Source organism: Sphaeramia orbicularis, chromosome 13, assembly GCF_902148855.1.
Source record: "Sphaeramia orbicularis chromosome 13, fSphaOr1.1, whole genome shotgun sequence".
In the NCBI taxonomy this organism is placed as follows: domain Eukaryota; kingdom Metazoa; phylum Chordata; class Actinopteri; order Kurtiformes; family Apogonidae; genus Sphaeramia; species Sphaeramia orbicularis.
The window spans coordinates 26,704,423-26,717,593 of NC_043969.1; positions in this window are offsets into that span (position 1 = coordinate 26,704,423).

Consider the following 13,171-nt stretch of genomic DNA (forward strand, 5'->3'; position numbering starts at 1 on the left):
CACTGCACCAGTATTCAAGGAACATTATGTGGTGTTAAATGTAAATGTAACTACTGTTTACTATACTACTGGGATTAACACTATAAGAGTTAAAAATGTACAGTCTGTTAGCGTTAAGTCTAACCATCCACCACACTTGTACAATAATCACTCCAAAAAGTACTGCAATAAAAAAAATATTAATTTTTCTTTAACAGGGGGCTTCACATAAAATTTGACAAGGCACACAACATTCCTAAAACCCTGTAAAGCCACCTTTTACAATACTGCCCAAAACACGAGGTAGCTTGGAAGTGCAGGAGACCATCCATGAATTTGTTTGAGGTGCCTGAACAAAAGTAAAACAAAGGAAACAGCACAACATTGTTGCTGTTTAGCCAGTTGAACAGTGCTGAAGGGAGAAAATGGGTTTATTAACATAAAACAATACATGAGAACGAGACAAAATCTGGGTTTGAAAACATCAGAGTCCATGGGAAAACAGAATCAGGACGGTGAGAGTCCGGGTTATGGCTCTGAAGTGAAATGGGATGAACGTCTATGGACATCTGAAGCAGTGACAGCAGCAGCAGCAATGATCTGGCACCGTACCAGAGCAGAGGAGTCGCTTCTATGGGCTCCTAATGGAGATCTGCTCCAGGTGTGGTGGCAGCGGGTGAAGCTCATAATGAGTCTGAGCGAGGGGTCTGTGGCAACCCAGGAGTGCACCATGACACTTACTATTTGTTTAATAGCTTTGCTCTCAACTCTTGTATGAATTGTATGAATTACCTAAGACTACAGTGCAAGAAGCTGCTGAGCTAAAATTAGTATGTTCGACGTTCTAAGTTTGCAGCAAGAGCTAATTTTAGCAGCTGGTTAGCAAGGTGGTCCGAACAGAAATATACACATTATGATACTGACAGAGCTGGCAGAAAAGTTACTTCCAACCTAATAAATAGCCTTGTTTCAGAAGTAAAATGGTACTTAATGGTACTTAAAATGGTACGCCTCATATGACGTCCATGAGCACACTGGTCTTCTCTTTTGCACCGTCCAGAAATCAACACCCATTATGGTGTTCAATCATGTTCCTCAACACCTGGTAAATGTACCCTGAAAAATGACACCATCAAAGACACAAGCTGACTCTGCAAGTGTTAGTTTTTATGGCTCAAATGTTATATTAACGCTGAATGGAGTTAAATACAAGTAACACTGGAAAATCAACACTGGCAGATTTGCTGTGAGAACTTGCATATACACGATGTATCTTTCAAGCCAGACTGTGACACAGAAGAGATTTAATGGATGAAACTGAGCGTAAATTAATGCTGAAAAAACAGAGGTTCTCCTTATTTCAGAATACAATAATGAAGAAATATTATAGAATACACTGCTTTTTTGTGATTGTCTTGTTGCAGTGTATATTTTTTACCAGTAGATGGTGTTGTTTTTTAATATTCAGTCATAGCTTTGATGAATCGTTAAATCTTCATACTTAAAGTCAAAGAAGGGTTTTCAAAAAGTAATTGAAGCTCACCAAAAATGTGGTGCTTGGTCAGGACCGTTCCAGTGTCAGGGCAGAGCAGTTTGGCCCCTGTACCCTCACCCAGTAATGCCCAGGCCCCTTGACGTTGGCACTCTGCTGATACCAGTTCTCCCATCTCATCCACCGCAGACGTCAGCCTCTGGGTTAGGCTAAAAATAGAAGGGAAAAAAAAGCAGTTTGAAGATGGAATTGAAACTGTCTGTTGTTTTTGTGAAACCTCTGGATATAAAAAAATATCTTTAATAGTCTACATGTAACTTAACAATAAACTGATGCCTTTGGGGAACAAATGGAAGGTTTACTTTTGATGCTGCAGCTCACAGATCAGCTGGTTGTTATATATCTTTGCCAGTAGCCTGGAGCTCACTCTGAGATGGGCTGTAAACACACTATAGACCCTCTGCTGGGCCTGCTGCTCTCTCTTTAAAACCTGGAGGAAACAAAACACCCATTACACTTGATCCGGCTGTAGTAGCTTTTATTGCCTTATTATTTTACTTGCTACATCTGCCAAGGAGGTTATACGATCACTTCTGTTGGTTGGTCTGTCTATCCATCTGTCAACTGTCGGTGAGACTGTGTAAAAACTATTGTACTGAATTTGGCAGAAGGGTAAGGCATAGACTGAGGACAAACCCTGAAAAAAGAGACTGGTTTTTCACTTCCTTTAACACATAAAGTCACCCACAGGTCCAGTGTGTAAGAGTTTAGGAGGATTAAGGAAGATGTTATTACACAAACTGAATAACAGTCAAAATTATGCTTTCATTAATGTTTAATTACTTTCTAGCCAGAGTGCAAAAAATACATAATCACCTTTCGGTATTTTGTAATTTAAATGGCCTGAGAGGACACAAAAATTCTCTATCTACTTGTTGCTTGTGGTTTCAGGCCTTGGTTACAGGCAAGCAATTTGTAACTTAATAGCAAACAAAAAAAGGATCCCTTAAGTCACAGGACGATGCAAAGGTTTGGAAACAAGACTGAGAGTCTGTCATTTGTGCTGTAATGGTTGTGTGGGGGGTGAATTCCATGTTTTATTTGAATGAACTAATGTACAGGTTGTTAAATTTAGGCATAAGTATTTGCCAAAATACTACTTGCAGCATCCATCAATGTATAAACTTATAATGCTTCTTCAGTCCGAACAACCAAAAACAATATGTATATTTCTGAAAAGGGTTTTACCTCTTTTTCAATTAATGTTTGATATTGTTGAATGTATATCATTCTTTTTTTCTGTTATGACATGGTGTTTGTACTCCATACCATGTATTTGGTGATGAGCAAAATAAAAGAAAATCTATGACATGATGCCCTGCTTCAGACGAATAATCACAGCTGATTTTGCACAGGTAGGGGTGTGCCACATCTTGAGATTGAAGCCTTGAAAAGTGGCTTCAGAATTGTTCAATTTTGTCATGATTTGTATCTCCAAAGGAAGTGGGCCTTCTCCATGGAGTCTGCCCTTTATCTGAAGTGCTGTAGTTCAGAATGGACATCTTTACTAGGTTGCATTCAGTGCAAACAGGAATTACCATCACCTATGTTGAACAGAGTTAATGTTCTGTTAACCTATTGTTCGATTAAAACAGACAAAAAACTCTTATTTAGTGGATGAGGTGAGCAGTATTCAGTTGATTACCAAATATCTGTAACATCAGTGAGATCAAGTGACAAAAAGGAGAGAAACAAAGGTCATACTCTGCAGTGTGATTATAATTCAATAATATTGAGGAATGAATTAAAGAGTTGATTATCAGCCCTGGAAAAGGTCTGTACTTTCAAAGTGCCTTTCTTATTTTCTATAATTTTGCATTTATGCTTTAGGCTTAAACTGGAACAGCTGTTAGCTGTGAAATTTCCCCACAGTGGGATAAATAAAGCCAATCTTATCTATCTTGTCTCTCATCACTAACAGAAAGATTGTTTTAGTTACACTGTTAAAAATATATATATATATATATATATAAACAATAGAAATACATAATTTCTACATACAAATCTGGTTTTGTTAACATACTCTTCCTGTAAAAACTACAGCTATAAAAATCTTTTCAAATAAGCAATTTTGAATTGTATTTTCACTTACAGTTTTTTATGTTGCAATTTTACAACTTTTTGGTGTTAATTCTATGGTCATTTTTTACAGTTTAAGTTATATGAATAAATCTGAGGGAAAATTGAAACCTCAGATTTTTTAATTCATGCTGTATAACAACACATGAATGTTACAACCTGCAGCTGATTGTCAAACAGAGTCCTCAGCTGAGATCCTAAAGACTTGCGTCGCACCACCTCCCTCTCCACCTCCCGTCTAATCCTCTCATAACCCTCCCCCATCCTCTCCTCCGTGATTAAGCGTGGGTGGAGTAGTTGCAGCTTCCCAAGCACCCCCTGGTACAGCTCCTTTACCTACATACACACAAAAACACATATGAATGTAACATGACTGTCACATAAACTGTCTTAATAAGGTATTAGTTATCAGATCACACATCTCACCCCACCCCATGCAGGTAGTGTGCACCCAGCACTAAACAGACATGCACGTTTGTGGGCTGACACAGGGGTGCAAGATGTGCCATCTCCCCTTACATCTTTATCACCTCAGCTGTCCTGAGGGCTGTAACAACAACCTTTTGTCTCACACTGTGCAGCCAGCAGTTTTATCAGACAAACAGGAAGGACAGGGGACAGAAAGGGGTGCGACAAAATACAAGGACATTCCAAATGGACACCCAATCTGTTTCAATAGACTTGAACTTTATAATTGCAATGAATGGAGAAAGGGCAGTGGCAAGTGAGAGAGAAAAGGAGAGAAAAATAAGATGTAACTGATTGTCGGAGAGTGTATATAAAATACCCTTAAAGCCATAACATGTAAGTGTTTGCTGTCGTAGACCTGCCCACTTTGCCTGGATTTGGACAAGCTTACTGAAGCAATGGTATTTGATGAGATACAGTATCGAGCTTCAAACAAAGGCATCTAGGAACTAGCTTCAGGCTGAGATGATAAAAATAACACAAAGAGGCACTCAATAAGAACACATATGTGGAACTAAAAAAAAGTGTCTAAAAGAAGAGGTCTTGTATGCATTTTAAATTCAGCAGACAAAATAGCTTATTGCACACATCGAGCGCGTGCATATAACTAGTGGGTCACACTAAAAACATGCAACACATTAACTGACATATATATATAAATTACTTGAAAAGTTTGATATGAATTTGAAATTCAGAATGATGTTCTTATGCCAGTGCAAATAAGGTGCATGGTCTATTCATGAAATATCAATAATATTATTCCTTTGGGGTATTAAGGCATTATTGGGTACTTTCTATGGGAAATGGGTGGCACTTTTTCAGAGGAAAATGGTGTGACAGCACAGTGAATAAAGAGAAGGTTCATATTTAATTTAGTGCAGACCTCAGTGGTGAGCTGTCCCAACCGACTGGTGACCGACAGACTTTGTTTGAACAGGATGCTGTAGAAGGTGTTGCTGCTAAATGCCTCCAAATCCACCTGGTGTTCATAATCCCAGAACTCCTCCAAGGACCCTGCACAGACTGGCACCAAGTAATATACAAAAAGAGTTTATTATGACAGTCTCATCAGCTTCATTTAATTTTATTTCCATTCCAGCCATTCAGACATGCAGAAGTAGCTCAACTTAGGGCAAGGAATGAGGTAACAACTATAAATAATGATTTGATTTGAAGAAACTGATTGTAATTGTGACTTGGTACAAAGCATCCAGGAAAGGCCTAATCCTTCAGAAGCAAACACTGGCTGACTGTCTGCAATATGCTCTCAAGTCTGTGGCAAAAGCATTGGAGAAAAAAAAGTAATTTGAATAGATAACCCACTGCATCAGAATCCTCATTTATCAATAATTAGTAACACCATATGGGCTCTGGACTACTTTGGCATACCTTTGTCAAACACAACAATACATTCAGTAGATTTATCACTGGAAGCTTTATATTAACACTGTGCTCTGCAGGACAGTCACTTTTCTGGGCTCACAGTCGTCTGTAATGGACCATGATAAGGATTTGCACCATACCTGTCAAGTCTCCCGTTTTGGCTGGGAAACTACCGTGTTTTACCCCCCTTTCCTGCTGTCCTCCCGTATTAATATTATCCCGTAAATCTCCCGTATTATAACAAAATAATAGTAATGAAATATATTCTTCTGTCCTAGCTGTACTCTGTCACTAGCCTCGCGAGAACTGCCATCTACAGCAGCCTAGGTCTGAGGTGTCGCGAGATTAGTAGTGCCGACCGCGGGAAAACCAAAAACAGGTGAAAGATGGATGGATGTGATGGAGAAGGCACAAGGGCAAAAAAAAAAGAAAGAAATCTTGTAAATATCTGGAAAAATGGGACAGCATGTTTCCGTTTCTAAAGAGGCGTGTGATGGGGCACAATCACGCGTTCTGCAAGGTGTGTTGCTGTGATTTTAGTTTATCACACAGGGGAAGAAACGATATTAGGTCACAAATGCTGAGGTTAAAATGGCATTACTGTGTGCGAAAAACAACGTCCCTTTCACTTTTTGTGATGACTTTAACAAGTGTGTTGCTGATATGTTCCCGGACTCCGTTATCGCATGAAAATACTCCACAGGACAAACCAAGGCAACGCAGCCCATCAAAGGTAAACTGAGTCAGTTAAGAAGGCTATGAGTATGTGTGCTTATGTCCAACCCATTAGATAATCTCCCGACGGGACATCTTTTTTTTTTTCTTCTTCTTTTTTTTCATTTAGAACAGCACAGTTTACAATACAAAAATAGCTTCTTTTTTTCCATATCAAATACACAAAAGAAAAGCATTTGGAATAAAAGACATATAAGTGCTTAATTATAATCATGTATGGAAAGAAAGGACAGAAGAAAAAGAGGATAGGAAAGATAGGAAAAAGAGAAAGAAGTATTCCAACTTATGCTAGGGGTGTCAAAGGTCAGAGTTCAGATGAATATATTAAGGGAAGTACAAATTTCAACAAGTTGTATTGCTGTCATGTCGGCTGTTGGACTTTGTCTGTCTTTTCTGTTTTGTTTGTCGTTTCCTGTTTTATTTTGTTAAGTTTCCCTCATGTGTCTTGTCTGTTGTCTTTACTTCCTCTCCCTGATCGTGTTCACCTTTTCCCTAATTACCTGACTCCTCCCTGATTATCTCCACCTGTGTCTCATTGTCTTCCCGCCCTCCTGTGTATTTAAACCCTCAGTCTTCCCCTGTTCAGTTGCCAGTTTGTGCTCTACAACTAGTTTGTGTTCACTTACCAGCGTTTCTTGGATCCTGTTCATTTGCCTGCCGTGTTTGACCTGTTTTCGTCCCTCGACCATCGATTCAGCCTGTTCCTACCCTGCCTGCCTGTTCCCGACCTGGTTCGTTTATCCGGCTCTGTCTCTGCCTGCTCCTTTTACTACCTCAGCCTCCAACGATCACCTGTGCTTCGACCTCCGCCTGGATTACTACCGTGAGTTAGCCTGTCCCCCATGTACCGTTGCTTGTATGACTGTCTTTCCGTGTATGACCTGGCTTGTTTATTGACCACCCTCTCTGTCCCTAGTGGGGATTCCGTTGGGGTTTTCCCGGCTCGGCCCAGCCGATCGCCTGTCGTTACCACCCGCAGCCCAGACGTTTATCCTCGGAACCAGAGGCTTCACAGGAATTATATATTCTCTGTGTTGTTCCATTTTCCCTGTTAAAGTGTTTAATAAAAACACTAAACCTTATTGGTTTCTTGTGGTCTTGCTTTTGGGTTCAGCCTTTGTACTCAGCCTTTTACAATTGCCTTTTGCATTTCAGAGTACTTAATTCAGAGAATGTATTGTTTGAAAATATTATAAAATGCTGTAAAGCACAGCTTTTTTGCTGAGTATTTACAACAATGAATGTGAAATTTTGACATTAAAATGAAAAGATTTATCAGGTATAGAGATTCACTTTTGAGCAAGCTACTTTCAAATAGGCCAAACAATACATTCCTCCAAAACCACATAAAATGTCTTTCAATATTCTTACGACGGGACATTATCTAATGTCCTCAATGACCTCAAGAAGGTCAAATCAACAGATTCTGGGGCCTGATGGGGAAGGATGTGAGGTTCAGTGAGCTGTCAAGTCTCATGAAGGCTTTACTTTGCATTCCCCATAGTAGTGCCAGTTCTGAAAGGGTGTTTAGTATGGTAAGGAAGATTGTTACTGAGAACAGAATGGCATTAGACCAGGGATTAAAGTTCTCCGTCACCACGACGGATTTCCGTCAAATGGAAAAATTGAAGGGGGGGAAAAGTCATATGGAAGTAACTTCCCCAAGTGTTCAGCAGAGTCCAGTCGATGCTGTCCTGGGTCTGCAGGTGTTTAACACAGGCACAGGGGGCTGATAGGTTTAACAGTGATGATAATAAGATGACTTCTTTATTTTTATGTCGGGAGGACAGGTTGATGACTATTTCTCCGTGGAAGGAAACGCTGCTCATTCTGTACCTCAGAAACACATGGACAAGTTCAGCTTTACCGAAGTTCAGCCTCCAGACTAACTTTAGTTTAGTGCTAACAAGTAGCTTTCATTATGAAAGAACCACAGCGAAAAGGGAAGAAGACATAACTGATCTACATGTACCTTCATGTTTGGGTTCATAGTTTATCTCCTCTTGCCGGTATATGACTAGTGTTTGTGTGTATGTGCCCTTCCCGTGCGTGCGGCTGTGCGCGCCGCGGTTGCGTGCCCGACTGCATAAGTGCTTTATTTCGACCCGTTTAGCATCTTATTTCTATCTGTGTGGTACAGTACGAAGATAAAACTGAATGAATAACACCCTTGGTATTTGCAAAGCCACTGTATTTTAAATACCCTCAGAGAGTATCTGTAACGGAATATAATTTCTGTTTCAGTTAACGTAATTTCTTCCAATCAGAACATGATATTGGCGGGGGGGGGGGGGGGGGGGGGGGGGTTGTGGACGCAGGTTTGACGACGTACAGATTATTTTGGCTAGCATATACGACATCATGGACACGTTTGTAGAGGAAGGTGCTGAAGTGGTAACTATTGAGAGATGTGTGAAAAATAGATGGAGGTGGGCATGGCTTGATGAGAAGGGAGACGATGGAACTCCAATTAGATCATGGTGCAAAAAAATGAAGCAGCCTGGTGCGTGCATGTGCGGAGTTTGCCACAAGAAAATTCTGTATGGTTCCAATGGTAAAAAAGTCCTGATCCGCCATCAATCTGAGAAGCTGAAGATTAGTTGGTTAGGGTTACATTTACACAGACATTTTCCCCACAATTCATGTGCTGTTGGAGTTGGAGTTATGTTTTAGGAGTTCCTAAATTGTTAAATAAAAAGTTTTTCTCTCATTTTTTTGCAGTAAGGTTTTCTTCTAGTTATTATTTTCACTTGCTTCAAAGGTTTTCATACCCTTTAAAATTAACCAGAGAGCACCAAAATTGACCTGAAGCTTTACAAATTTTCTGGGGGAGGACCCCCAGACCCCCCACCAATACCACTCAATGACATTTTTTCTATCCATGTTACTAATCTTCTACACCTGTACACTCTCCCATTCAGTGGGTTTTACAGTATTGCCAAATTTGACCATATAAACTTGTACGCTATAGTAGTATTGTATTGCATCATTTTTAATAGTGGCCAATGATTTTGACCAGAAGAAAATTTTCAGTCAGATGAAAAATTTTTGCTTTAATCCCTGCATTAGACAACAGCACTGTTTGTGCTTTACTGTCCTGTAAAATTAACCACTCTGGCCCAGCCCACAAATACACTCCTTCCAGAAAAGTTTTAAAGGATGCAAAGTCTGCAACTAATCTGTATAATATGTCATTAGTTAATGCCAGACAGCCACATAAGTGAACATAGCACATTACAAGAAAATGTGTACTGAAAATAAAATGAAAATTTCTAACTTAAAAACATTCAATTTGAAATGAATATATGTAAAGTAAATAAATATGTAAAGTAAATAAATATATGGGCTTCAGTGCCCCTCTGTGTTTTCATGTAGGCTGTATCACAACATAGAAATGTTAAGAGCATTTTAGTGTCAACAAAGGGAGGCCTATCATATTCTGATCACCTAATCGTAATTTGTAAATTTGGTTGACAAGGTGGCATTTTGGATTTCTTGTCCATCTGTGTTAAAATGTTAAGGACCCTGAGGCTTGGTCGGGGTGGCAGGACGGCGAAAAATTTCCCTTATTTTCAAATCCAAAACTTGACAGTTATGATTTGCATTGTGTGATGGTCCATCAAAAATGTCTCAGAGCCCGCTGGCATCATTTGTTTCAAATCAATTAATTATTCAAAGTTTTACTCATTTTAACAACAACTTGAAATGTGCTGCAGCTCTGTAAGGGAATGGGTGTTTATTAGCAAATATGATGACACTGATGAGACCCTATATAGTCTGCAATGAACAACAAGTGAATATACATTTATAAATGACTGCTTTCTGATGTTTCATTTCCATAAGCTCCCATTTCTTTATTAAGAGTAATCTAGAAGATGGACAGTGTGGCTAACACATATATCCTTGCTATGAGATATTTGCATCTACGGTTATTTCCCAACTCCTGTGACACTTGAAGTGTTGTGAGTTTTACTGTGTCACTGCACGTGACACGAGTTACATAGCAGGACCGTAATTGGTTGGGTGGGGGCAACTCCCAAGGGTCATTGTCAGTGTTACATAAGAATCCACGATGATCTTTGCAGATCAACAAACTGTGTGCCACTTGGTATATTTAAATGTGTGTTTGTTATGTGTTCTGGCAGGTAATGATGGGTTGCAGAGTATGTTTGACTATAACTTATGTAACATATTGCCTTTTGCCTATGGCCTTTCAAAAGAATGCATGGTCATTTGTGTAGATGTGCACGTGTGCCTGTATGTGTGCGGTTAGACAATACCCCACCTGGTTCAATGGAGTCTTGCGTCATTCTGGCTTGTTGGTTTCTGTGAGTCTTCTTAAGTGAGATCACCCTTGAACCTTTGGATGAGTAGTCATCCATGTTGTAGGACAACTGCACCAAGCGATATTGCACTCTGATCGGCTTTTTCTCAGGCCAACCATATTCACGGAACAGAATCTACACATAGGACAGTTTAATGAATGCAATGAGTGATACTTGGAGCATGCCCTGTGGTGTATGTGTGTGTGTGTGTGTGTGTGTATCCTTACCAGCAGTGTAACACATAAACAGAGAATAATCACTGCACCGAATAAAAGTCCACCAGTCACAAACCAGTCTGGCCTCAGTAAAAGGTTGCGTCTCCGACTGATTCCAACCCTGTTCACATGACGAGGGATAGTCGGAAAGAAAGGACCAGGCTCATAACACCGACCACCTGCAGGCATCACCCGCACATACTGAGGGAACAGGAGTAGAACAGAATAACAGGTTCAGTCACATGCATTGTTGTTTTCATTTGAAGGCCAGAACAACTATGCAATACAGGAAACCAGAGCTATTTAGATATAATTAAAGAGAAAACACAACAAATTAATTCAATATAGACCTAAGAGGAGCTATCTGGTATATTTCTACTAGAAAATGTTAATGAATAACTCAAATTATTATTATTTAGAAACAGATCAGATATTATGTCAAAAATTTGCTGTCATTGCCGAGATTATGTGCCTTAACCCTATTATGCCAAATGTATCATATTTGATACATGAGTTTTGAAGCCCTCTACATGATCACTGTGATATTTCTTTTCTTGAAAAACCTGATGTGTACAATTAGATACATGCAATACATGGATAATCCACCAGGGGGGAGGAATGCGTTCACCAGAGGCCTTTCCAGTGACACTACAAGACTGTCATTAATGAGGACAGAGGCAGAATTTTGCCAATTTAGAAAAAGAATTTCCAATTTGTTAGACATGTTTGTGTTATATTATGTTTTTGTTTGTTCAAAAATAATATTTGAGCATTGACACCTGATGTATCAAATATGATACAAAATTGGAACTCATACATGGAAATTGATATTTGAAAAAAAAATTGTTGTTCAGAAGGACCAATAAAGGCTCCATTTTTAAAGAACTGGAATCTTCTGTCAATGATTTAATGGTTCAGGCTTTACAGGGTTAATTGGCTGGGGTGGGACCACTGTAATACCACTTTGTTCCTCTGGAGGGAATAGTGAGTCTCTGTAGCCTAGACTCTGCCCTCAGAGGCTTCAGTCCAAAGTGCAGTAAATAGGAAGTACCCTAGCTGTACTCAATGAGCCAATTCCAACATCTTTTCATTCATGTGGAAGGGCAGGTACTGGACTGTAAACACAACACTAAACAGTAAACACAACAACAGCTGAGGCTTTTCACCAAACAACCACCATTAACAATTATTCATCATTACTGCTAGTAAGAAACAATGTTCAGAGCAAAAGAGATGGTAAAAATAGAGATAATACAATAGTCAGTGTTGTTTCTTCATCCAATGGAGACAGCCCTCAGTGACATAAACAATTAAATTTGATGCTGAACTTACAAAATTTCTTTTACACTGTTTAGTTGGAATGTAGTGAAAGCCTATAAAGGTAAAGAATTACTGATAGTGTTATCATGTTTGTTGTGTTTGTTGATATATAATATGTATGTATCTCAGACCTTGACTTGGTCAGACAATCTAAGTGGGTCTTTAATGACAACACAAACCAATAAAAATCATTAAAAACAAGTTGTGCCAGGTACAACAAACCCCGCCCCTCGCACATATTCTATCTTATTTTGGCATCGATCCAGCTGATGTCATCATGTCTATGGGTGTACTGATGTCAGCATATCAATTGCCTCTATATATATGCCAAGTTTGAAGTAAATTGAAACAAAAATCCAGGCACTCTCTTGGTTGGAAAATTTAAAAAGCCTTTATTTCATGAGGGCCTGTAGATCAATTCATAGGGGCTGGAGTAAAAAACACACCAATGCATGTCAGCATGAACGTTCTTCCTCGATTTTGGTCTTTTTCCAATTGTTCATGCCCTCTCCATGTGCACCTTTGGTTTCCTGAATACCAGTAGCTCCCTGTTAAATAGTTGTTGTTGTTTTTTTGTCTTTTTAAATTGAAACAAAATTCATGTTTTTATAGGCATTTGAAATTTCAGCCATTGTAAGTAAATATTCTCCCCCACTCCATTCCATTTGGAACTCATAGTAAGTGACTTGAGGGTCGATGTTTCAATTATTCCACCATTATTTAGATACCAGGTCAGATAAAAAGGTTGTGTCGGCTTTGATTGACAGGTCTGCTGGACTTTCAGAGTTTCTTTTTATTTGATGAAAAGTACTTTTTTCCTTACAGACAGCTTGACTGTCATTGTAGTTAATAGATTAAAGTCACAAGACCATAAAGTCATTTTGTTATGCAAGGATGGTACTTTGTGATGATACACAGTGCAGCTTATCTGGAAACACAGCATACCAGTTTAAAAGTTCAGTGTGTAGAATGTAGCAGTGACATTACAGAGTACAGAGATACAGATTAAAAGAAAATGATAAGAAGTAAAAAATAAAATAAGGTGGTATGTTTACAGCGACTGTAGAAACACAGTACCATGTCCATGTTTAGGTGGGTCAATATAGAACTAAAGG